The 26,004-nt window shown below is 41.2% G+C and overlaps 1 protein-coding gene across 1 annotated transcript in view; it reads right to left on the bottom strand.

Annotated features, from left to right (window-relative positions):
- The window catches only part of LOC148815847 (ribonuclease inhibitor-like), a 117,960-nt gene extending 98,298 nt beyond the window's left edge, over positions 1-19,662 (bottom strand). The window contains exon 1 of the mRNA XM_088904862.1: positions 19,488-19,662. The gene's annotated coding sequence lies outside the window, so the exon portion shown is untranslated. The remainder of the gene's footprint in view (positions 1-19,487) is intronic.
- Between the last annotated feature and the right edge of the window lie 6,342 nt (positions 19,663-26,004).

The raw sequence follows: 26,004 nt of genomic DNA on the forward strand, positions 1-26,004 counted from the left end.
AGTCACTCAGCACTGAGATTTGAGCCTGTAGGTATAGGAAACGTACCTGTATTAGATGTGTTCCAGGGACAGTCCTGAATGCTTAATAATCTAAAATATGTAATTTCTGTAAATTTAACTGAGGTTATATTTCAGGAAGTTTATAATGTTAATGCTGTGGTGTAATATAGTTGTAGATGGAAGCAGTTTGGGAAAAAGATGAGGAAAAAAATGAAAAGGCTTAATCAAATCTAAGCCTCCCCAGGTTATAAAGGGCAAGGCTGCTGACAATGAACTAAACAAAAATGAATTAGAACAAACATACTAAAAATAATAAATGAAATGGTAGATGGAATTGAACCATATACAATATAAATGCTTATAATAGTCCAATCAAGACAAAAAAGTACTTTAAAAACTAAAAATGACAAAGGTGATAGTGTTTAAACAAGAAACACACCAGACAGACAATGACTGTTACATCCCTGTACGTGTTTGTGTGTGTATTTGTTTCTTTCTCTTTCCGTCTCTCTCTCCCCTTCACTTTCTCTGTACAGGTACCCAGTTCGTCATTGGTCCATCTTTCTGCCATTCTTCATTAGCGATGCTGTCACCACCTTATCCCCGGCCAATCAGAACCACGGCTGCAAGTTTAAAAACAGAAGAGGTTTTGACCCCCCCAGCTTTTTGCTCGCTTTTCTTCGTTTTCTTGGTTTTCACCAATTACAGCTATTTCCTAATAATTACACTTTGCACACACATATGTTTGGTTTCGACTTTCTAGACACACTAGGTTAGGGGCAAGTGCCACCCTTGTATTTAGGTTTGCTAGTTAGTGTAGGTTAGTTAGGGCGTCCCAAGACACTGAAGACCTTTTTGTTTGTGTTTTGTTTGGGTTAGATAGGTTAGACCGCACTATATTAGTTAGATGTTGTGTGTCCTGCGGGGAAAAGTGAACAGGTAAGAACATCACGTGACATACACTTTGCAAACACATAGGTTTGGTTTCAACTGTCTAGACACACTAGGTTAAGGGTGAGTGCCACCCTTGTATTTAGGTTTTGCTAGTTAGTGTAGGTGTGTTACACCCCTATATCCTGGGACAACCTGGGGTCGTAACAATGACCATAACAAACTAGTAAAACTGGCATCATCATGAGTATTCTACCCCTCTTACAAATCTTCAAGAGAGGGGTGACTGTTTGATGAATTGTCACGATTATAGTCCCCCCTCCTTAAGGGTGCTCCAGCCCTTTCACTTTAGACTTAATTCTGTGCACCTGATCCCTTTTCCCAGCTCACCTTAAAAGCCAGGCGCTGACGCTCATCCTGGCTCTGCATCTGGGTTCCGCACCGTGCAAGTCCGGGACCTGGAAGCGCCTGGTCCCGTTAAGGTTTTAATCTCTGTTCCCGTTCCTGTTCCCTATCCGCCGGTTCCGACCCGGTTCATGGTTTTAATTCCTCGTTTGGATGGATCTCCTGGCTATGGACTTACTCTTGTGTTTTTGGATACCCTCTATGGATTACTCTTTTGGATTGTTTGCCTCGGCCACACCTCCCCCGTGCACCAGTGCACTTTGGACACGTCCCCCTGTTTTCAGCCTCGTATTCCTGCATAACGTTTTCCTAGTGTTTCCCCACTTCTTCGGACTGTGTCGTCCGCATAGGGTCCGGAAAGAACTGTGCATTACAGAATGCAGAGCCAACACCTGGACCCCGCGGATGGCACCCTGGCAGCCTGGATTCCATCGTTTTTTTTTTCTCCCCTGAAAAGGAGGGGCGTATTGTCACGATTATAGTCCCCCCTCCTTAAGGGTGCTCCAGCCCTTTCACTTTAGACTTAATTCTGTGCACTTGATCCCTTTTCCCAGCCCACCTTAAAAGCCAGGCGCTGACGCTCATCCTGGCTCTGCATCTGGTTTCCGCACCGTGCGAGCCCGGGACCTGGAAGCGCCAGGTCCCGTTAAGGTTTTAATCTCTGTTCCCATTCCCTGTCCGCCGGTTCCGACCCGGTTCATGGTTTTAATTCCTTGTTTGGATGGATCACCTGGCTATGGACTTATTTTTGTGTTTTTGGATTCCCTCTATGGATTACTTCTGGATTGTTACTTCTGGATTACACACCCCCCTGTTTTCAGCCCCGTATTCCTGCATGACGTTTTCCTAGTGTTTCCCCACTTCTTCGGATTGTGTCGTCCGCATAGGGTCCGGAAAGAACTGTACATTACATGAATAGTAAGGTAGATAAGGATGGATGATATATTATGTCCTTTGAAAGATTGGACATGCTGACATAACACTGATGAAGGTGTATATACTGTATACAAGTGCACTACACTACGTACAGTATACAGTATGTATGTGGTGTAAGTGTATATGAAGAAGGACAAGTCTTAATGTGCAAAGTTATTGGCAGGTGAAGTTACAGGTATAGCTGTAAGTATTTTAAGAGGATTCAATCTAATAGACACTTAGACTTATGGAGAACACTAAACCCTAATGTTGAAGACTTGTCATGTTATTCTACATCATGTGGAAAGCTTTCTAGCAGGATAACACCAAACTAAGGCGCCGGCATCTGCTGCACAATAAAAAAACAACAATAAACCTTAATCGTAATTAATCAGGTTATTTTTACAACTTACAAGTCATCTCCAATATCTTCTAAAACATACCATGAGACCGGAACAGACAAAAAGTCTTTTTTCACAGTAGTAAAGCATTTTTACTGCAGATGTATAGATGCCGTCATCATAAACCAATAATAACAACAATCTCACACACCAAAATACAAGCTATAAATCAAAACCTGAGCAAAACATATACAATTAGATAATAATTAATAAAAATTGCTTACACTTTATATACAGATGCAGCCATTCAAAATGCATGGGCGATACCGCATTATTTTGTGGTGCGCTTTACGCAGTCTACCGCAAGTTACCGTAAATTCTCCTATAATACCGCAAGCAAAATAATAGTATCCGGAATTTCCGCAAGGTGGAGCTAATAAAGCTCAACCTCTCATGTTTGAGCTGTCGCCATCAAAGTCTTTAACGAAGATATTACTATAGTATTAATAATGAATGACCTTGGACAAGCTGTAAACTCAAAGTATTGCCCTGGTCCACATTATTTTTTTGATTGACCGTCTTTGTAAAAGTAACACCACAGCATTTTGCAATCACGCATTTTTTTCCAATCATGCAAAGTACAGTAATTTTTGAGAATCGATTCACCATGCCTTTCACATGCTCATAAAAGAGATTGATTTAGGAACATAAACATATTACCTTATGCAAACTGTACTGTATACAGTATGTATATGTATATTTAATGTCTTAACTGTGCCCGTTTAAGTATTGAATATTTATATGGAATTTTACCACTGAAGGGAAATCTTAGTACCTGAGCATAAAAAGAATAGGAGCATACTGTAACGCGTGTAAAGGCCATAAATGATATTAATTTTGGAACTTAAACATACAGTATATGGCTGGTCTCGGTACTTTAAAGAAAACATACACACCAGTATTCCATTTCTCCCTAAACATTTTAAGCATCGAAGTCTTTAACTAACGTGATACCGGAGTCAACAAGCATACTTTTAGAATTTGATTAAAAGGGAATATAATATGGAATCACGTATCTAAAGAAATTAATAACGATATAATTATATTCATGTTGCAAAAAAACTGCAATGGACATAAAAACTCCCTTGCTTTTAACAGAGCGTTCCATAATTTCTAACTACGAAAATTATTTAAACTGCAACACTTATCATTCAACCAGAGCTCGAAATATCACAAGGATCCCCAAGAGCACAGCAAAGACTGTATTAAAAGAATCGAGTATCTAAAGAAATTAATAAGATATAATTATATTCGTGTACTGCGACAGGGCTGTGTAGGGCTGTTTCACCTCTCTCTTCATGTGACTCTATTCAAAAGCCATTTAGCAAAGAGGGGATGAGAAGAGTGACAAACTAGTATACTTTAGATCTTCTTTTTTTTCTGAACCGGGGAAAATCTGATCATGTTTCTCTATAACAATAATAAAAAACATTGCCACACCCGGACTGTTAAACCAACGCATTAGCACGTCAAAGCCCATTGAGGAGCCGGGCGACATAATTGTTTTGTCCCTTGATTTACTGATTTGCATTAATTATGGAAATCGAGTTCCTGCTCTGTGCAGACGACCTGGTCCCGCTGTCGCCCACAGAACAGAGGCTGCGGCAGAACCTGGCACTGCTGGAGCAGCACTGTCAGACCTGGGCGCTGACAGTCAATCTGGACAAGACCAGAGTTATGGTTTTCCAGAAAAAAAGCCAGACCTCCCTTAGTCTTCCTGAAACTTTCAGATTATGAGTGAATAAAAGCATCTTATTAAAAACATGTTTGCGTTTGTTTGGGAGCTATATTATGTATTTTATATGTAAGATATAATGATGTGTTCCTGCTTACACATCGCACGACTTTAAAAGCTAGAAAAACAGGTTTCGATTCACATTATCTGGTGAGCCTTGTTTTGTCAAAGGACAGCACAAAAAAAACAGACAATACACGGGGGGGAGGGCAAGCGAGAGAGAGAGTTTTTTACCCTCTGTCAAAAAAACCCAATTCACCCGAGGCAGAGACTCTGGGGGGATCATTGTGTGGTACAGAACGGAGCTCAGTCAATCCAAACAAGTTCAGTAGTAAAGAGAGAAAAGTCAACAATTGATTTAAGGACGATCTGTCAAAGTGCAATGAAATACAATACTGTTGTTGTTGCTCTTATTGTTGTTTTTATCCTGTAAAGCGTTTTGAGAAGCCACCTTTAAAGGCGATATATGAAAGTGCCGATTCTTATGGAATGTGTTCCGCCCGGGTATTCAAAAAAACTGCAACAGACATAAAAACTCCCTTGCTTTTAACAGAGTGTTTCATAATTTCCAACTACGAAATTTATTTAAACTGCGACATTCAGTTTCATCATTCAACCAGAGCTCGAAATATCACAAGGATCCTCAAGAGCACAGCAAAGACTGTATTAAAAGTATACTAGTGACAAAATAGTATACTTTAGATCTTTTTTTTCTGAACCGGGGAAAATCTGATCATGTTTCTCTATAACAATAATAAAAAACATTATTTTACATATCACCTTTATGTGATATCACCTTAAGGACATCACATACAAGGGTTAATTGTACAATGGACCGCGCAAAGAAATTTAAAATAGCCTTCTTTAGGTGTGAGGGCAGGAGTGGATCGCAGAAGGCATAATCAGCAAATTAGGAAAACAAAGAACAGGACAGGTGAGACGTTTATCCAGAGAGCGAGTGATCAGCTGTTACGCCCAGGTTTTACGCTCTCTCTCTGCTGAATGAATAAAAGCATTTTATTAAAAATGTGTTTGCGTTTGTCTGGGTATTTACTTTGTAATCTGTGGTTTACATCTACTGTATTGCTTTGAAATGCCACTTTTAAAGGTGATATGTAAAATAAAGTTTTTTATTATTGTTATAGAGAAACATGATCAGATTTTCCCTGGTTCAGAAAAAAGACGATTAAAATCTGTAATCTTTCCACTTGTATGTCATTGGAAAATACAAGAAGTTTCTGCTTTGTGTAAGGGTGGTATCAAAAAGTAATCTAAGTGGTGAGAAAGCTGTGCTCCTCAAAGCGCTTTACAGGATAAAAACAATAACAACAATAGTGTTAAGCTGGGCAAATGATTTTTTTATAGAAATACAAAATGAGATATAATGATGTGTTCCGGCTAAGGCATTAACGAGTACAACCCCCCTCTCTGCGGGAGTGCTGGCTGTGACGAATTAAACTGGTTTCACAGGTATTTTCAAAGTAGAAGGGGGCGAGATTTCCAGCGAAAGACACCTCCCCCCCTCCAAAGCCAAGGAAGTACAGTACTTACCAGTTAAGAAAGCTAGGCTCCTCAATGAAATCGCTTTAACATGCTAATGCGTTGGTGTAACAGTCCGGGCGTGGCAAGCTTCTAATGTCAACTCGACTCGATTGGAAGACAATGAACATATTCTAGCCCTAAATGAATTAATAGCAAACATGGTTTACATAAAAGACATTTTTCCAAGAAAGTTTATAATAATACGATCTATAGTTGAAATCTGAGCCTAAATAAAAAGAAAAAGCATTTTCAGAGAGCAATCACGCTGTGTTTATGTAGAAAAAGTGATTAGGTTTATGAGCAATCTAATTACTTATTCGTTTAAAACGCTATATAAGATAAAGTTTATTATTAATTTGCTGGATAGAGCGGTGAACATTATTATGGATAAAAAAAAGAGAACGATCCTGATCAGTTTAGAAATATGTTTACACTGTAAGGATTTACTTCTTAAACTTTTAAAATACACGTTTCGAATAGAAAGAAATCATCTTCCTGGTACAGTATGTATAGCAAACCAGCACGTCTTTTTTCTCCAATCAGAGGGGTTAGACGCTCGGTTAAAAGCAAAGGAGATTATCTGCTATAGTGGACATAAAAACAAGAGTTTGCTGGCATTATATCCTAGAAGACACAGACCAGCGCCAGACCGGGAGAATGCCCGCAGCGTAAAAGAAAATGCCTGATGAACTAGGGATTGGTCAGTTTCCAAGTGCTTGTACAATCGATGGAAATGTTCAAATAAATGTGCAAAAGAAATAAACAAAATAATCATTTATTTCTTTATCATATTGGCTAGCTAATGTCCTCTCTTTGCTAGTTAGTGGCTGTGTTTCTGCGTTGGGTAGCAACGGGTGACTGTTCTCAGGCGGAAGATGTAAACAGCTTAATTTTCGTGTTAAATAATTTTTTAAAATTAAAATTCATTTTATACAGCAATCGCATATTTGGGTACAGTTTCATAAAACTTTCATGCTTAAAATGTTTAGGGAGAAATGGAAGACTGGTGTGTATTTTTTCTTTAAACTACCAAGACCAGCCATACACAATACAGTTTACGTACATACAGTAATGTTTATGTTCCTAAATTAATATCGTTTATGACGCTTCAGATGCGTTATGCTCCTCTTCTTCTTATGCTCAGCTACTAAAATTTCCCTTTAGTGGTAAAATTCCATATAGATATTCAAAACTAAGCCGATTAAAATGTGCACAGTAAAGACATTTAATGATTAAATCTTTTCACTACCAACCAATGCACCACGAGTGCCCCTGTCGGTCATTTTGGCCAGCCAATCACTTACCGCGGTGCCCTACGGTGCCCCGCGGTGGCTTGTGGGTAGATTACCGTACCGCAGGTTTGTACCGCGCATTTTGAATGGCTGCATCTGTAGCAGACACTCTGGACACTCCACTCAAAGCTCTTTACAGATGTTGTGTCATACAAATGACAACGTTCAGGTGTCTGTGAAGCAGAAGTCTCTTTATTTCATATGCATATGTAAGACCGGCTTGCAACCACTGGACTTAAAAATAAGCAGCTAAAGATGGTCTTTTAAACCGAGCAACCAAGTTACTACGACACATTCTAAACAAATGATAAGACAGCAACACACGCCAATATTGTTATTAATTATACCTAAGTTGCAGACTAGACAACAGTTAGTTCTTTTCATGTTCTGGGCGTTAAGCCAGCTAACCAAATACATGCCCTTTATCTTACTGACCAAGGACAGGCAGCATCTTTATATATTTGGGCGCAAAGCCAACTTCAAGCCACTAGACTGCATAGTTTGCAAAAATACAAAAACAAAAAATGATATTATTATTTCACTTCCCGGATGTCTCTCTTATCTCTTCACAGATAATGGGGATCCCCTCCAGCATAACTGATGTGCAGCCCTACCTGGATGATGCACCAGTATGCTCACAACACACCAGATCTCAGTGGGGAGGAGAACAGGGTGATGAAGCCAATTGATAGATGGGGATTATTAGAAGGCCATGATTGGTAAAGGCCAATGGGAAATACCCCTACTCTTTTTTCGAGAAACACCCAGGATTTTTAATGACCACAGACAGACCTCGGTTTTACGTCTCATCCAAAGGACAGAGCCTTTTTACAGTATAGTCTACCCATCACTATACTGGGGCATTAGGATACACACAGACTTTGAGGTGATCGCCCTCTACTGGCCCCACTAACACCACTTTCAGCAGCAACCTTTGTTTTTCCCAGGTCTCCCATCCAGGGTACTGGTCAGGCTCAAACCTGCTAAGCTCCAGTGGGTTGCGAGTTGTAAGTTGCAGGGTGATATGGCTGCTGGCAAAATCACAGCCAGATGCACTGGAGTTATGTGCACTGAAAAACAGGTTACACATCTGCTAATCCACTGGGTCAAAATAGTAAATTTCTTTGGCTGACCACTACGACCAAGTCTGATAATAGCCAGAAAAAAGGGGGTCTGATTGGTTCAGACTGTTGTTATTCATAATTGACCATTCAGAGCCCCAGTAGACACCACTGCCTCTGTAACTCAGGAAAGAAAAAAAAAACTAAACCAGGCTTTGTTTACATAGTAGCCAGTTTATTTACTTACCAACCAGGGGTCATCTACACCCCTGCTGATAAGCTGGCAGGGAAAAGCAATGAAAACTCTTATAGCACTACCTAGAGGATTATATAGTAATATATAGTAATAGCAAGAACTAATTTTCCAATTTGTCTCAATGTTTTATCCAAGGTAGTACACATATGGTAACAAAGGAACAAGTAATAGGTTTATTCCATGCTGAAAAAAAAAAGAAAGAGAACACAACGTTTCGGCCGTGGAGCCTTCTTCAGGTGTGCTTGTAGATGTTACCACATATGGTAACATCTACAAGCACTTTCAGCTGGCTGACAAGGCCACATCTTGAAAAACAGATCTTTTGAAAACTGAGAATAAAATATATATATATGTTTTTCATCCTGCATATTTCTTACAACACAGTAAGACATACAGTATAAGAAATCTAAGACTTCTACTGTATACTGTATACTTCTACTATATAATTACGTTTTGTAATTAGTTCTTATAAACTTAGATAGTTATTATAAACTGTTTGAGGGCACATCATTCCAGGTGGAAATTGACTGTTTGGCTAGAGGTCTTACTTGGTAAGACTAAATTGTATCTTTAAACACAAAAACTGAAAACTAAAACGAAAAATTCTGGGTCTACAAAAAGCATTTGACAGATTAAGACTTTTGTATTTGAAACTTGTAGGGAATTTGGTTTTCATAATGGTTTTATAGCTTGGCAATGAAGAAAGATGTGAAGACAGGGGTTTGAATTTAATCCTTTCTGTATGCGGTTTAGACCTCTAAGTCACAAGCTGGGGTTTATGGCAGGAAAGGGGGTTAACTAATAAGGATTGCAGATGCAAGCTAGGAACCCCCCTGGGTGTAATCTCAAACTGACCATTTGGCCAGGACATCGTAAACTGGCCAAATACCATGAACCCCCCTCTTTACCATCAGACCGAGTGATGTCAGAAACGGAGAAGAAGACACTATATAACCCAAAAGTTTGTACCAGTACGGGGAACAATACTTTGGTTTTGTTGTTTCTTGCGGGAAACAAGACTTCGGCTTTATTGTTCCTTGCATGCAATAAACTCATCTGTTTTACTTCATCTCGGGATCAAGAACCTTATTCTTTCTGTTACAACAAATTTGGCGTAGTCGACAGGATGCTCCAGAAGGCGCAGAACTTCCCATTGGCAGGAGAGACGGTCAGCGCTCACATTACTAAGAGGTAAGGACTCCTCTTTTAAAAAAAAAGTCCCGACTCTCTCTGACCGATTGGGAAGTCTCTGCTCCCTGTGAGAATCGCCCGAGATGACAGAGTAAACGTGAGTTCCCGAATTCCTCTGGCCCGGGGAAGACACCAGTGTATGTAATGGGTTGTTTGCTGTAAGCCCAGAATTTGGTCTGGCAGGCGGTCCGCGGTATTGTGTACAGGCGTTCGAAGCTGGTGTATGCCTTAATTGCGCGTGGAGTTTTCGAACGGGTTTTGGACCTTTACCGCGAAGTTCAGGACTGGTTTGGGCCTTAATTGCGCCCGGAGTTCTGAGGCTCAGGATCGGTGTGGGCCTTAATTGCGCCCGGGGTTCTGAAGCAAGTGGTGCATTAAATGCACATAGTTCAGGACTGGTGTGGGCCTTAATTGCGCCCGGAGTTCTGAAGGTCAGGACTGGTGTGGGCCTTAATTGCGCCCGGACTTCTGAGGCTCAGGATCGGTGTGGGCCTTAATTGCGCCCGGGGTTCTGGAGCTGAGTGGTGCATTAAATGCACGTATAATCCAGGATTGGTGTGGGCCTTAATTGCGCCCGGGGTCCTGAGATTAGCTACGCCATGATCGTGCACGGATTGGCGTGGAGTGGTTTTTTGTTTTAAAGGAAACAGAAGTAGGAGGTATATATATGTATGTTTTTGGTGTTTTCCTTGTTTGTGAAATACATATACACACGCACGACACTAACATAAACACACCTCATAATAAAAGAGCAAAGCATTAAGTAGCAAGATTTAAAGGACGTTGAGACCCAAGAATCGCCCTGATTGAGCTCAGTGTGTAAGTCCACCCCGGGGCAAAAGCAGCGATGCTGGCGTTCTGGGGATGGTGAATTACTGATCAGGAAAGGGGGTTTTCGAGGTCCCGTTCCTTACCTGTGAACAGTGCGGTGTAAGTCCTCTCTAAAGTCTCTGAGAGGCATTTAGATCTGGAGGTAACAGACACCCTTAGCTGAATGAGTGTAGTAATGCACAGGTTTTTCCAAGTGAAAACATCCCCCTACTGAATGAGCTGTTACCTCACACACGACAAAAGTAAATCTTAAAGAAACCAAACATGTGTGTTAATTGGGTGTTTGAGAAAGTGGTGGAAGTATCTGATTACATATCGGAAAAGTGTAAGTTAACTGAAAGGGAAGAAAAATAAAGGAAGAAGCTGAGTCTGTCAGGAGGAGTTTGGGGCGAAGATGCCTGTAAAAAAGCGTATGAACATTGGAACAAAAACAAAGATTTAGCTGCAGCCCTGGTGATCGGCCGACACCTGAGGTGGCAGATTAGCATGAAGGAGAAATCAGAATGGGATAAAAAAGAGAAGGAGTTCACAGAAAAAATAAAAGCATTAAATGAGAGGAAAGATAATTTATTCGTGGCAAAAGAGGAACTAGAAAAAAAGCTAAAAGAGGCAGTACAGGAGAATGAGAAACTAAAGAAGGAATTAGCTCCTGGTCACGCTGCATTGGTTAATGTGGTACAGCCGGCGACTAAGTTATATCCTGCTCTCCCACAGGGGAACAAACAGGCAGGAAACGAAAATAATTGGGATCAATTCCCACAGTGGCCATATGGAGATGGGGGGTCTGATTGGGATAACACTTGGTATGAGTGTGATAAAGACGGATCAGGGTCTCCCCTGTTAGAGGGAGGGCGCCCGCAGATCTGTACTCTCACTTGAAGTGGGAAAGGACTTGATGTAGCTGGGGCTGGCGCCGTTGATGACAGCGCCACTCTAACTCCGTCTCGCACCCCGCCGAGGGGGTCCGTTCTCGCACCTACCTTCCCTGAACCCCCAATACGATCAAATCCAAGTACCGCACCCAAAATTAGGGATGCAGAGAACCTGGAGTGCGCTTCAGGAATTAAAAGATACTTATGGTATCTCCCCCCTGACTGCCGCTATGATCCTCAGAAGGACAGGGGAAAAGCGTGTCGGAGAACTTAAACAATTGTGTGAGGATAACGGCAGGGGAGGGCGATGGGAATGGGTTTGGCGATGGCTTAAAGAAAATTATCCACCAAAGCCAGATTGGAAAAAGATATCTGCGTGTCAGCAAAAAGAAAGCGAGGATGTGGCTGACTTCACTGACCACTTCGTCACACTCTGGCTGGAATGCTCAGGACTAAGTGACGAAGATGATGTGAATAGCGACGCCTCTGCTTAAACAAATTTAAACAAATTTATTTATTTATTGGTCTTAAGCCTGATATAGCCAAAGCCCTTCAGTTAATAGAGCCCGAAATAGGGCAAGATACGAACAAACAGTTTGAGGAAATAGTTAAAATGGCACGGCAAATCGAGAGAAATATGTATGCTAAGGTGCGGGCAATAGAAACAGGGTGGACACCCCCCATACTGAAGGGTGGAGCTGGCCCTGACACCCGAATAAGTCCAAAAGGCGAAATTACAACTCGGTGCCATTATTGTAAAAATTTCGGACATTGGCAAAAGAATTGCAAAAAGCGATTAGCCAGTGAAGGCAGGAATGGAAGATACCGCGATCCCCCTTTCAATCCCTCAAATCGAGAGGGGCAAAAAAGCCTGTTGTCACAATTACAGGATTTGAGCGAAGCAGACAAACGTGCTATCAGGGATCTTTTAAACTAGGACTCCCCCTAGTGGCCTCCCTACGCCTATCTCAGGAGCTGAGTGAAAAAGAGCTCAAATTACAATGCACGATTAATGGGATTCAAATGTCACTTTTATGGGACACTGGAGCTCAATTATCTTGTTTATCTGAACAGTCAGCCAAACGGTGTGGTGTCATGTTCACAGGGAGGGAGCTGGAGGCCACTGGTGTAGGGGGGAATCGAATAACACTCAGAGAAACTCAAAAACTCAGGATTAGACTAGGAGATGGGGAGGTAACAATTAACGCTGTCATGTGGGTAGGACCTACCCCAGATCTGTTGGGATGGGATGCTCTGAAATACCTACAAGGGGTTACATTAACCGTACATGAGGAGAGGGTGGAGGTAAACATCCGGTCCCTCCAAAAAGACGAACTAAAAGGGCATTCAATCTGGACTATGGATAAGGACGAATGCGGGCTTCTGGATATGGAACCCACCACATTTACTGGGAAATCCCCGCCATACACAAAGCCATAAAAATCAACAAAGAGGCGGAGGAAGGGGTTCGACCAGTAATACAAAAACTATTGGCTCAAGGCATTGTACGAAAAACACATAGTACAAGCAACAGTCCAATATGGCCTGTAAAGAAAGCCAGCGGAGCATGGCGATTCACAGTTGATTACTCAAAAGCTAATCAACACATCAACCGTCTCACCCCCTTGGTAGCAGACCCCTCTGCTATTTTTCAACTGCTGACCCCTGAGCACCAGGTGTTTTCAGTAATTGACATGGCTAATGGGTTCTGGTCTGTTCCTCTACACCCAGAGGTACAAGATTGGTTCGCTTTTGTTGTAGATGGAGAACAATATACTTGGACCAGGTTACCACAGGGGTTTCATAACAGCCCCACCGTGTATCACATGGCACTTCGGAGGCATCTCCGGGAGTTGCCTCGAGTGTCCTCCGTCGTTATCCAATATGTGGATGATATTTTAATTGCGTCTCCTGACGAGGAAACCCACAAGAAGGACCTCCAAATTATTCTCGACCATTTGGTTAAAAAAGGACACAAGGCTAGTTATAGCAAAGCACAGTTATGCCTAGACACCGTAATTTACTTGGGACAGAAGATTAGTCAGGGAAAAAGGGAATTGACAGAAGATCGGGCCCAAGCAATCCGAACACACCCTAGTCCCAATACGGTGAGAGAGCTCCAATCATTTCTGGGTCTGTGCAATTTCAATAGAAATTGGGTTGATGCTTTTTCCGAAAGGGCCAAACCACTTACAGACCTATTAAAGGGGGGAGGGAGGTCCCTTGATCCTATTGCTTGGAGTCCTGAAGCTGAACACGCTTTTAATGATTTAAAACAAGCTCTGTTACAGGCTCCTGCATTGGGGTTTCCTCAGACAGATCAACCATTCTACCTCTACGTAAGTGAAAAGAATGGATTTTGGACAGCTGTACTAACACAGGAACATGGGGGTAGGTACCGCCCGGTAGGGTATTACTCTGGATCCTTGGACGAGGTAGCCAGAGGCTGGGGACCATGTCTACGAGCCGTTCAGGCCGTCTGTCTAGCAGTACAGGCAGTCAATAACATAGTGCTAGATCAACAACTGATTGTTCGATGCCCACATGCGGTACACACCCTCATGTCCCTGAATCGGGTCAGTCAGGTTAATGCGATACGATGGAGCAAGTTGCAGGTCTTGTTAGAGGCTCCAAATATTACCATTGAACGTGAAGGAGCTCTAAATCCAGCCACATTGTTACCTGACCCATCAGAAGCCTATATGTTAGAACACAGCTGTGATGTTTGGGCAATGGGAGAAGATGAGGGCATCAAAATAGCCGAGCAACCACTAAGGAATGAAGACCTCATCCTCTTCGCTGATGGAACTTCATTCATAAATTCTAGTGGGGAGAGGAAAGCGGGTTGGGCTGTGACTACAAAACATGATATCCAATGTGGGGGAAGATTTGAGGTACCCACGTCAGCACAGCGAGCTGAACTGAAAGCTTTGGTGGAAGCCTGTAAATTAGCAAAAGGCAAGACCACCACAATATACACAGACTCACGATACGCATTTGGAGTATGCCATGACTTTGGAAGGTTATGGAGTAATAGGGATTTTTTAACCTCTGCTGGCACTCCGGTAAAGAATGCGGATCTGGTGTCTGAGCTGCTTGCGGCTCTCCAACTCCCAAAGCAGGTAGCTGTAGTCAAATGTAAGGGCCACAGCAGAGAGGACACTCCCGAGGCCAGGGGCAATAAGCTGGCAGACTGGACTGGACAGCACGTCAAGCTGCCCTGGGGCAATGGGAGGAGTGGTCTATAGAAAAACCTCTTCAGATTATTTCAGTTTGCACAGTGAACATACAGGCACTCCGGATGGAACAGCTCAGCGAGCTCCAGGCCCAGGCCCCAAGGACTGAGAAATGGACCTGGATGGAACGCAATGTGGGGCTGCAGAAGGATGGGACCTGGAGGTGCCAGCGTACAGGCAGACCCGCCTGTCCCAAGCAACTAATGCCCTACCTGGCACAGCAAATACACTCCACAGGGCACCCAGGTGTTAGCCAAATGACTCGACGCTTTGCTCAGAGCTGGGTGGGCACAGGCTTCACACCCTTCGCAGCTGATGTGGTACAACGCTGTGGAGAGTGCCAAAAAGCCTCTGGAGCACCACCGGTTTGGGCTCCTAATCTTCGACGTCCTGCACCCGAGGGGCCCTTTAGACACTGGCAAATAGACTATTGTTCACTGCCACCCTGTAAAGGGAAAACAGGCCTCCTAGTGATAGTGGACCAGTTTTCTAGATGGGTGGAGGCTGTCCCTGTCAAACGAGAGACTGCGCAGACAACTGCCAAATATCTTGTGACAGAAGTAATTCCCCGATGGGGACTCCCGTGTCGCATAGACTCAGACCAGGGCACACATTTTACTGGAAAAGTGTGTCAGGTGGTGGCAGACCTACTAGGGATCAAATGGGACCTGCATTGCCCTCATCACCCGCAGTCCTCCGGCATGGTGGAACGGGTGAACCGAACTTTGAAAGCTAAATTGACAAAGTACCACCTGGGAGGGATCCCCTGGGTGGATGCATTGCCCGCCATACTGTGCAGCATCCGGGCTGGGACAAATCGAATAGTGGGGCTGAGCCCGTTTGAGGTGATCACGGGGCGTCCCATGAGACTGAGTGACTCTCCAGGACATGACAGAGTAGGCTTGAGTATACTAACTGATTTTCTGTTACAGTATTGCAAGTTGCTGACAGAGGCCACCCAAGGAGCCCGCGAGCAGGTCCTGGAGGCGTGGGGACCACCACCTGAAGGAGGGCACGACCTCATCCCAGGAGAGTGGGTGTGGATCAGGAAATTTCCCTCACAGGTTCTCCAGCCCAGGTGGGACGGACCCTACCAGATCCTGTTGACAACCGAGTCTGTGGTTCGAGTGGAAGGAAAAGATCGCTGGATCCACGCGTCACACTGCCGACGAGCCTCATCCCCAGTTACAGACTCAGAATGAAATCATTTCTGTTAATAACGATAATTGTTGCTGTAGGACTATGTTCCACAGGGATTAATGATCATCTCTCCCACAAAGGAGAACATGGAATTAATTCCTTTTTAGGCCTTTCCTATCTGACAGCTAAGAAAACCAACCAAAGTGCCGCATTACCCAAATATGTACAGGGAGGACTTCCTATGGGGGCCATTCCTTGGCCTCTCGAAGAAGTCATAGGAATGATCATTTGGAGAGATAATATAGGAGATTTTAATATCACAAACTATGGGGGTTGCCATAACACGACTTTAACTTGCACAACATTACAATATCTACAGGAGCGAGGCTTAGAGCCCACGAGTTTCACAGGCTCTTACGCTCCTAAGTATAACAGAAGCCATACACCACCATACCTGACTCTAAATAAGGAACGTGAGGGAAACATATGTTTTCAGCACACTAATGGTCTGCACTTGGTTGGATGGAGTCATTGCAACCTTACCATCGCTGCAGATATATCAACCTCTACCTTCCAAATTTCAGGATGGGATCGGCACACCCCACAATTCGGTATAAGCTTCTTATTTTCAGAGGCATCGGGAGCACCAAACGGAACATATTTCATTTGTGGAAAACGAGCCTACCCATGGTTGCCAGCCCAGTGGTCTGGCTCATGTTATTTAGGATATGTGGTTCCTCATATCCATGTTCAAACCCACAGCCCATTCGGACCTAACCACAGACCAAAAAGAACATTGGCTGATTGGAAATATTATTTAGGTATAATATTTCCACAAGCCGGCATGAACTTTCTGAGTCGAGAGTTAATTCAAATGGCCTCGACTTTAGAGGAATTAGCAAATTCTACCTCACCTAGTCTGAAGGCTGTTAATGATGAGATGGTAGCCCTCAGAACAGTGGCCATGCAGAACCGACTAGCTTTAGATTATGTACTGGCGGCCCAAGGAGGAACTTGTGCAGTAATTGGCACTTAATGCTGCACATATGTTCCTGATAATTCTGAGTACATCTCAGATCTGGCCCAACACATTTACAATGAGGGACAGAAATATCAGGACTATTATACTGAAAATTGGGGAATTGGGTCTTGGGTAAAGTCTGTGTTTGGGGCCTGGGGTGGAACCTTTTTACAGTGTTTATTTGTAGGAATAGTTTTGCTTATATGTGTAATTGTAATCATCACGTGCACAAAAACATGTATCACATCTTGCTATAACCATGGAACGTACAATGTCATGGCAATACATACCTGTTCACCTAGAAAGAAAAGATCTGCCCTGACATTGTATGTATAAAATAGGCTACACTGACGTATGCCGTATTTTATAAGGGGGAATGAAGAAAGATGTGAAGACGGGGGTTTGAATTTAATCCTTTCTGTATGCGGTTTAGACTTCTAAGTCACAAGCTGGGGTTTATGGCAGGAAAGGGGGTTAACTAATAAGGATTGCAGATGCAAGCTAGGAACCCCCCTGGGTGTAATCTTAAACTGACCATTTGGCCAGGACATCGTAAACTGGCCAAATACCATGAACCCCCCTCTTTACCATCAGACCGAGTGACGTCAGAAACGGAGAAGAAGACACTATATAACCCAAAAGTTTGTACCAGTACGGGGAAAAATACTTCGGTTTTGTTGTTTCTTGCGGGAAACAAGACTTCGGCTTTATTGTTCCTTGCATGCAATAAATGCATCTGTTTTACTTCATCTCGGGATCAAGAACCTTATTCTTTCTGTTAAAACAGCTACATGCAATGCAATGTACAAACAAATGCACATGAACAGGCTCATGCTATTCTGTTTAGAGAGCTTTAATTCATACAGGGGAACAAGACGAGGAGATGCTTGTCACCACTGATTTATTCTCTCAGAGTATACGACAACAGAAGGATACAGAGGGAGGTGATATAGCAGGAGAAGCACACAATCAGGCTCTTTATAATGATGATGTTATTATAGACAGGAGAAATTCAACATCTTTTCCTGTTCTCACAGACTACAGCAACTTTTCAGAATAGGAATTAAACAAAGGAATTTATGAAGCAATGTTATTGGGGAATCTATATCCCTGGAGATCAAAAATAAAATTACTGTACAATAGGATTGCGATAAGATAAAATGTTGAGCAATTTCAATACCCAGAAACTTAGAAAACATTAAAATGTAACTGAAAGGAGTTAGAAAATCAGCTGAAGCAAGATTTCAATAGATGGAATGGACTAATCCTGGGAAGGATGAAGAGAGCAAGAAAGAATGTCCTTTCAGGATTTCTGTTTTGTTCCAGATCTTCCTTATGCTCCCCAATGACCATTACTAAATCGTCTATTTTATGTGGTTTAAAGTCAGGTTCCCATGCTATTTCTCTCAACTCCTCAAAACGACTGTTCCTTTTTACTTTTTAGTTTTAGTTACTTTTTAGTTACTTTTTTCACAATAAAAATTATTTTCAATGTGATTATATTTAAATTGCAGATTTTTTTTATTTTCATAATACTTTACTTTGCTCTTCTGGAAGCAAGTAGGGTAGGCAGGCGAAAACTCGAAAACTCAAAACTCGAAAAGGCAGGCGTTGAGCTGAGAGGAACTGATTAAAGCACCAGGGAGAGTCTGAAGGAGAGCCATTTAACATGCAGGGTTCAAAGCACAGGGATCAGTCCAAGATGTGGTCAAACAGGCAAGGTCAAAGTACAGAGAGAGAGGAGAAAACACTGGGGAAAGCTGAGAAGTAGTAAATGGACTTTAAGATGAAAGATTAACAAATTGATAAATTTTGCATACCTAACTTATTTCCACAGCTACATCCTTTCAGATGTATAAAAAATATCAGAAAATACAGGAGGAAAACAAGAGTAAGACGCAGGTGAGAAAAGGAGTTTGGCACTTACAAAGCAATTGAAGACTCTAAAACCTGATCTAAAACAAATCTGCATAAATACACCAATTCACATTCATGGAGAGAATATGGGTAAAGTTAATACATTCAGTATTGGAAGAAACACCAATTACAAGCCAAATATTATAAATTTGGGAGCACAAACTGTTGGAAGAATTGCAAGGAAAACCTGACATATTATAAACAGCTTTTGGAATGAAAATAAATGGGGAAAAGATTCGTGAAGAAATATAAAAAAATCCTCAGGAGGAGTCATTTTCCTTCTGGGACAAACACCAGATGAACTGCCTTCAGAGAAAGGAAGATACTTGTTTAGAACTGTCAGGACTGCAGCCATGAAATAAATCACAATAAACCGGTTAAAGCTGGACAGACCTTGTGTTCAAATGAAGAAGGACTCTATGAATGAAATCTCATGGAGAATATCACCCACAGAATTATAAATCAACAACAACATACTGTATACACATATGTAAAAAAGATGGGCAAAATGGGAAAGATTGCATGTCGAGTTTCTCAGTAATGAGATATTTACAAAGAAGCCACAAACATGAACTTGTATATAATTGTGTAATAGTTTTTTTGTGTTTCTAGATGACCTCCTTTTTTGTTCTGTACTTCCTAGGTGTTTCTTTTCTAATGCATGTGAAAAGGGAATGTTCTGTGTCTCAGCATATCTCCATGAAACAATAAAATACAAAGAAATCACAAATAAATACAAAGAAATCATAAAATACAAATAAAATACAAAGAGTTCACTTACTTCAGTGTTGTTAATTTACAGTTGGGATCCCTCAGAGCTGCAGACAGCAGTTTCGTTCCTGAATCCCCCAGGTAAGTTGTAACTCAGATCCAGGTCTCTCAGACTGGAGTGTTGAGACTGAAGAACAGAGGCCAGATCTTCATAACATCTCTCTGTTAGTCCACAGATCTCCATCCTGCAGACAAAAACACAAGAGTACAGCTGAACATCTGCACAGCTCATCCAAATCTTCCTTCACTCCAACACCCAGGTCAGCAGAAATATACAACATCATGTCATTATCCATCTCAGAGTGTCCATGGATGAGGAAGATGAAGATAAGAGCTGCTTCAAGTTTGGGGTCAAGAAGAAGAAAGATGAGAAGAAACTGTCAGGAAGGGAGGCAGTGGGAAACGGAGACATACGGAGCTACAATGACTGGAAAAGGGAAACAGAAAGAAACAATTTGACTTTTAAACATAATGAAAATTGCTTCACATTTATTATTATATTTTATTATGATGTCATTTTCTTATAGTTATTTTTAGTTAGTTATAGGGTTGTTGTTGTTGTTGTTTTACTTCAAATGGTTTATTAATCCATGTTAATTACCAACACTGGAGTAAGTCAACTGGAGACTTTTTTTTGTTATTTGTAGATATTTTGAAGAAACTTTGAAGAAAAAAAAACAAGGTTTTAAGCATAACAACACATAAAATAATAATAACAACAATAATGATAATAATAATGTGAAGAAGTAAACAACATACACACACAACCCCTATATACTGTACAAATCCCACTAAAACTAAATGAAATGAATAATGAAACTAAACAAAACACTATACAACACTGCACACTTTTTACACATGAAAGACTCACTTGTAACATAATCAAAACACACAGACACACACAAGAATCTCTACAGTTTAACTGGAGGCACCATGGACGACATTTTTTATTAGAAAAAAAAATAAAAAAGAAAAAATGACGTTTCCCTGCCTAACTTAGGAATTGCAAGACTTTAAAAGCTATAAAAATTGGTTTAGTTAAAAACACTTTTCATGCGCACAAAACGGGAGATTTTTCTTCCTCGTGATCAGCTTGGAAACTTATGCTGTAAGTTACTTTTTAATTAAACGTTTAAAACACTTGAATTTCATAAACACAAAGAAAAAAATGATCTACTATTTTATTATGGTATGAAGCAGATCAGCAGGTCTTTTTCTCAGAGTCTGAGAAAATAGCAACCCGCCCACTATGCTCATCAGAGAAGAGGTGGCACCGAGAGAGGGAGGAGGCGCGGAGCTCCGTAATACAGAATGAGCCATCTGCAGCCTGGAACGCTTAAGACACAGATCGCGTCTGCCTTTATAATTTAGTTTTTAAAATTAAGCAATGTAAATCATTTTCTTTGACTTCTAAGTCCTTTCATTATCATTAAGGATTGCTACGTTCTGACCACTTAGATCTATTTTTTAAACCACTGTTAAACAAAGCAGGAGCTTATTGTACTTCCTAATGACATGACGTGGAAATATTATAGATTTTAAGCACCTTTAGGTTTTTATCAGTTTTAGTAAAGTGTCATCAAAACAAATGCCACAAAACTATTTCTGAATGTTATGTCTCACTTCATTCAATATTTTATTGTTATTCATAATAACATAATATTCATTGTTCAAATGTACATTAAATCTGATTATTGGAAAATAAGTAAAATACAATTAGTAAAGAAAAATGAGGGTATAATATATTTAAAAATATTTTTCTATCAACAAATAATCAATAATTTCAATAATTTTAAATGTTTATAACACTTAAATGTATTAACTAATAGCACCAGATGTCTCAGTGGTTTTCAAAATTAAATTATGCATGCAAATCTGTGAACTAGAAAGATAACTAAGCTATCCATCCATTTCTAATGGTGACACAGTGGTTAGCATTGCTATCCTGCAGTGCTGGGGCCCCAGGTTCAATACAGTATATGTGGAGTTTGCATGTTCTCTATGGGTTCATGTGGGTTTTCTCCAGGTACTCTACAGGTACCTACATAATGGCAGGTTAATTGGCTTATGGGAATACTGACACTGGTGTGAGTGTGTGTGTTTCTGTCTGTTTGTTTTCCTGTGATGTATTCTGTGTATTCTGCCTTGCGCCTGTTGTTTGCTGGGATAGGCTCCAGCTCCCCTGTACTGGATAAAGAGATTGGAAAATGGATGGAACTAAAGGAATTGTGTAACTATACACAGTGATTAAACCCACTATGAGATGGCAGGATCTCGCTGAGGATAAATTATTTTATAGTGCTGGCTTAACAAAACAGCTTTTCCACTTCAGTATCCATAACTAGTCTGTATTTAAGCAAATTGCCTCTAAATATAAATATCTTCAGATACTGGCTCTGGATCAGCATCAGCTATGTTTGTCCATTCCTTCAATTTATGTGCATCCAACACACAGTTGAATGCTAGCAACTACACAAAATCTAAAATACAATCCTCATTTCAGTAACTATGTAAACATTCAACAGTGGATATTCAGTAAGTCCTGTCAAAAGCATGCCTAGCGTTCTAAGGAAGTGTTCTTGTTCTCAGTGTATTCCTCAACTTTCCCCAAATTATCTTTTTCCTACCTACATCTCTAGTCTTAACATGCTCCATGAGAACTTACTTTTAACCTTTTCCTTTTCATCTACTACATGTTCTGATGGTACCAAATAATCTTTGTCTAATCTTAATATACCTGCCATTTGTTGCAGCCTACAGATAACATTTTTAAGCCATTCAGTTATTCTAGATTAAACCTTTACCCTACTTTTAAAAACTGAAAACCCCATTGTAATTTTCATCCGTATCCCATCTCCTCTTCATTCTTCATTTCATCTATACAGATACTACAGGATGTTTCAGGTCCACATTCCAGCTTCTTAGTTATTTATTTATTCCTTCTCACTGTTCCAAGCCCCTCTTACTTTCTCAACTCTACTGCTAAAAGATCTTTTGTCTGTACATCCTCCCTTGCTGCTTTTTCAACCTTTCTGTCCTTCTTCTTCAGTGTCTGCAACCTGGCATCTCTTATTCTACCATACCTTGAATATCCCTATACCTTGCATTCATTTGCATACCTTGCATGCACTTACCCTTGCAACAGAGCTCGCTGTATCACCTGCAAGTACACATCCAACACCACACTCATTCAAGGCCCCTCAGGACAATTCCGGATCACCCAGATGGCATCTTGTACCTCGAGCAACCTTATTTACTGTATCTCTAGCAGTAAATGCCCAGCCATCTACATTGGAGAAACAGGAAGGAGACTCGGAGACCGCTTCAGAGAACACGTCAGGGCTGTGAAGATTAAAGATCTCTCCAAGCCCATTGTTTCTCATTTCACCTCTTACGGCCACGACCACTCTAATCTCTCCGTCTGTGTTCTTAAAGACGGTTTTCCGAACTCATACATCAGAATGACTACCAAAACCAAACTTATCCTGAGGCTAGGATCACAACTTCCCCCTTCTCTTAACGACAGACTACTATTCTTCTAAATTTTCTCCATTCATTGGAAGTTTCATTTCACACCTCTCGACACCTATTCTGACTTCACACCTCTTGATTGGCCTCTCTTTCTGTCCCCTGCTCCCGCCTCTCACTACTCCTCCCTCCCAGCCTTTGTTCTCCCACTATATTACCTTTGCCTACTGCCTTGTCTCCATCACACCTGAAGAAGGCTCCTTGGCCAAAATGTTGTGTTCTCTTTCTTCTTTTTTTCAGCATTAAATATAAACCTATTACTTGCTCCTTTGCAGCTGTAGTGTGCTCTCACGAGGCACCAGTTCTGTAGGGTTTTGGGCATTTACTGGGACAATTATTAATTTTAGCAGTAAGTCACAAAATGATTCTTTTAATGGCTTTAGAATCCAACCATGCAGTATAACTCAAACAACGCACACACACAGGTACTAATACACAAGAATACATTTATTAATACATAGAATATGCATGTAAACCTAACAGATCTTATCGTGAGGGTTATCAGAATACAAAAGATATATATTCATTCAGTTACGAAGAGTTACATATATCAAGAGGACATACGTTCAGTATATCACTCATTTAGACCGTTTCGTAAATGAACTTGGTTATAACTTCTACATTGGATACTCAAAACAAGTACATAACTCTTAGGAATTAAATTGATATCAACTGGTTGGGATAACAATTGAATTCTCGAGCTGTAATGCATTGAAGTTGAATACTCATCCAATCTCAGGGGATTCAGATCTCCTGCAGGCTCTCTGGCTCCGTGCCAGGCTGTGCTGTGCTGCTTGCGACGGTGCGCTGCTGATGCTCACTGACCGGCTAGTTAGTGTTGGCTTTAACTAGCAAAGTTTGTGCACAGGAGAAAAGATGACTGTGGGTCCAAGCAAATCAGGAAGAGGACCGGTTTGTTCCTGATGAAGCGCTAGTTCTGAATAGTGATTCAGCTGTCCACAGTTCTGACCTGTTCACGAGGCTTGCTGCTGATGCTAACCTCAGGTGGATCTTCTGGTTACTCGTGGCAACCTCCGCTCTCGACTCTTAGAACAAAGGAAAGTTCTGGCACTTGGACACACTGGCCGTTCCATGGTTGTCTGGGCTGAGTCTCAGGATGGTCAGGAGGCGCGCTGCGAGAATGCCCTGCCCTTGGGAGCCTTCTGCACCTGGGCCGTCCTGCCCTGGAATTGTCTCGCACCCCTGGAATTCTCCTTTTGGAATTCTCTTTAGAATAGTCTCTCGAATAGTCTCCTTCTGGAATAGTCCTACAGGCTCTCTGTGTTGCCTGTTTTTACCTGGAGGAACTTTAGCTCGTTCATTGGCTGAAAGTTTTATGGGCATCAGAGACCCAGGTGGGTTACTCTGCTCTACCAGTTCCTGATTGGTTGATCAAGGTGAGATATGAGTCACTTACTCCTGACACTTAGGAATGCAGTCCAAATGTCCATTTGGCACTCCCTAGACAGATAGGCGCCAATGGATGACCACAGATCATGATAGCCAGGCTTAGCTAACTGCATCCCCATTTGGGAGCTGCCTCTTATCAAAAGTAAACATCTTTAAATCAGCCTGCATGAATAGCTTCTCTGTGGCTGCACCACAGAGATGAAGAGAAAGATGGGGCCTCATTTAGGAAAGCACAGCAACACTTAATTCTGTCTTATTAACAAGCATTGCCGCTACACAGCCTACGCATGCTAACGCAGCTACCCACCTAAACTTCATTTCTAATATACCTGTTTGCTGTTATTTTGCATATGTTGGGTTTTTTTTGCAAGAGCTCCTCAGACACGCTGTTAATAGCTTGTAAATAACTCCTAATGCTCTTCACCCTGCAATAACTAACTAACTTAAATCCTCAAAAACTGCTTGTATTAATTGGTTTAAATCACGAATATCATATGTAAATACCGGCCATGTAGCATTAAAAAAAGCTGCATTGTGGAACATCACACTGATTTTCTTTCTTTTAAAGGGAACTAGAGAAACCAGAAGGGCTTCTTTTTTTCTAGTATTGATGACTGCACATCCTGTTTACTGGGGTAATTAAATCCACACCTAGCCATCTCCAATATACAGTATTCAGAATTTCACAGCCAGAATCCCGATCAGGTTGCATCACGCCTATCTTCAAGTCCTTCCACCGGCTTCCTAACAGGTTTTGAGTAAACTTCAAAATCCTCATCCTCATCCAGTACCTGTTTGGCTTGTTTTCTGTCTCTTTCCCACTTTTGTCAATCTGACACTGGTCTTCTAGCTGTCCTCAAGAACACCTACATTTTGTGGGTGACAAGACCTTCTCTAGCTGCACCCCATGGCTCTGGATTTGTATCCACAGTGATATCAGAGTCACCCACCCTGAGTGCATTGAAATCTAAACTCAAAACCTTTATTTTTAGAAAGGCTGTTTTTTAGTGTCTGTATCTGCTTCATTTTCTAACTTCGGTAGCACGTCTAACTGCTTGTCTTTCTTAAATGTATTTACTTTGTAATTTGTGGTCCTTATAACTGTTTTTACACCTGCTATATTGTTTTGAGATGCTTGAGATAATAATAAAATAAAGTTTATTATTACTGTTGTAGAGAAACATGATCAGATTTTCCCTGGTTAAGAAAAAAAGATCTAAACTATACTGGTTTGTCACTCTTCTCACACCCTCTTTTCTAAATGGCTTTGCATACTGATTTGATCAATCTAACTGTACATATTTTCTATGCTTTCATTATCCTGTTAGATTTATAATTATAATCTCCTTCTTGAAATGAGTCATTTCTAAATACCTGTTTTCACTGTTACCATCTTTCACCAACACAGTGACAAAATATACATTGATCTTAACTTGACAGCTGCTGATTCCTAAATTCATCCTGCTACCAATATTGAATAAAAAATGTTAAGATTTCTATATTTATGTCTTTATTTAGTGGTTCCATTAGTGACAGGCTAAATTACTTTCTTGGAAAAATGTATTTTATGTGTTGCAAAAAAATCCTGA

Source organism: Atractosteus spatula, chromosome 24, assembly GCF_055471065.1.
Source record: "Atractosteus spatula isolate fAtrSpa1 chromosome 24, fAtrSpa1.hap1, whole genome shotgun sequence".
Lineage (NCBI taxonomy): Eukaryota > Metazoa > Chordata > Actinopteri > Semionotiformes > Lepisosteidae > Atractosteus > Atractosteus spatula.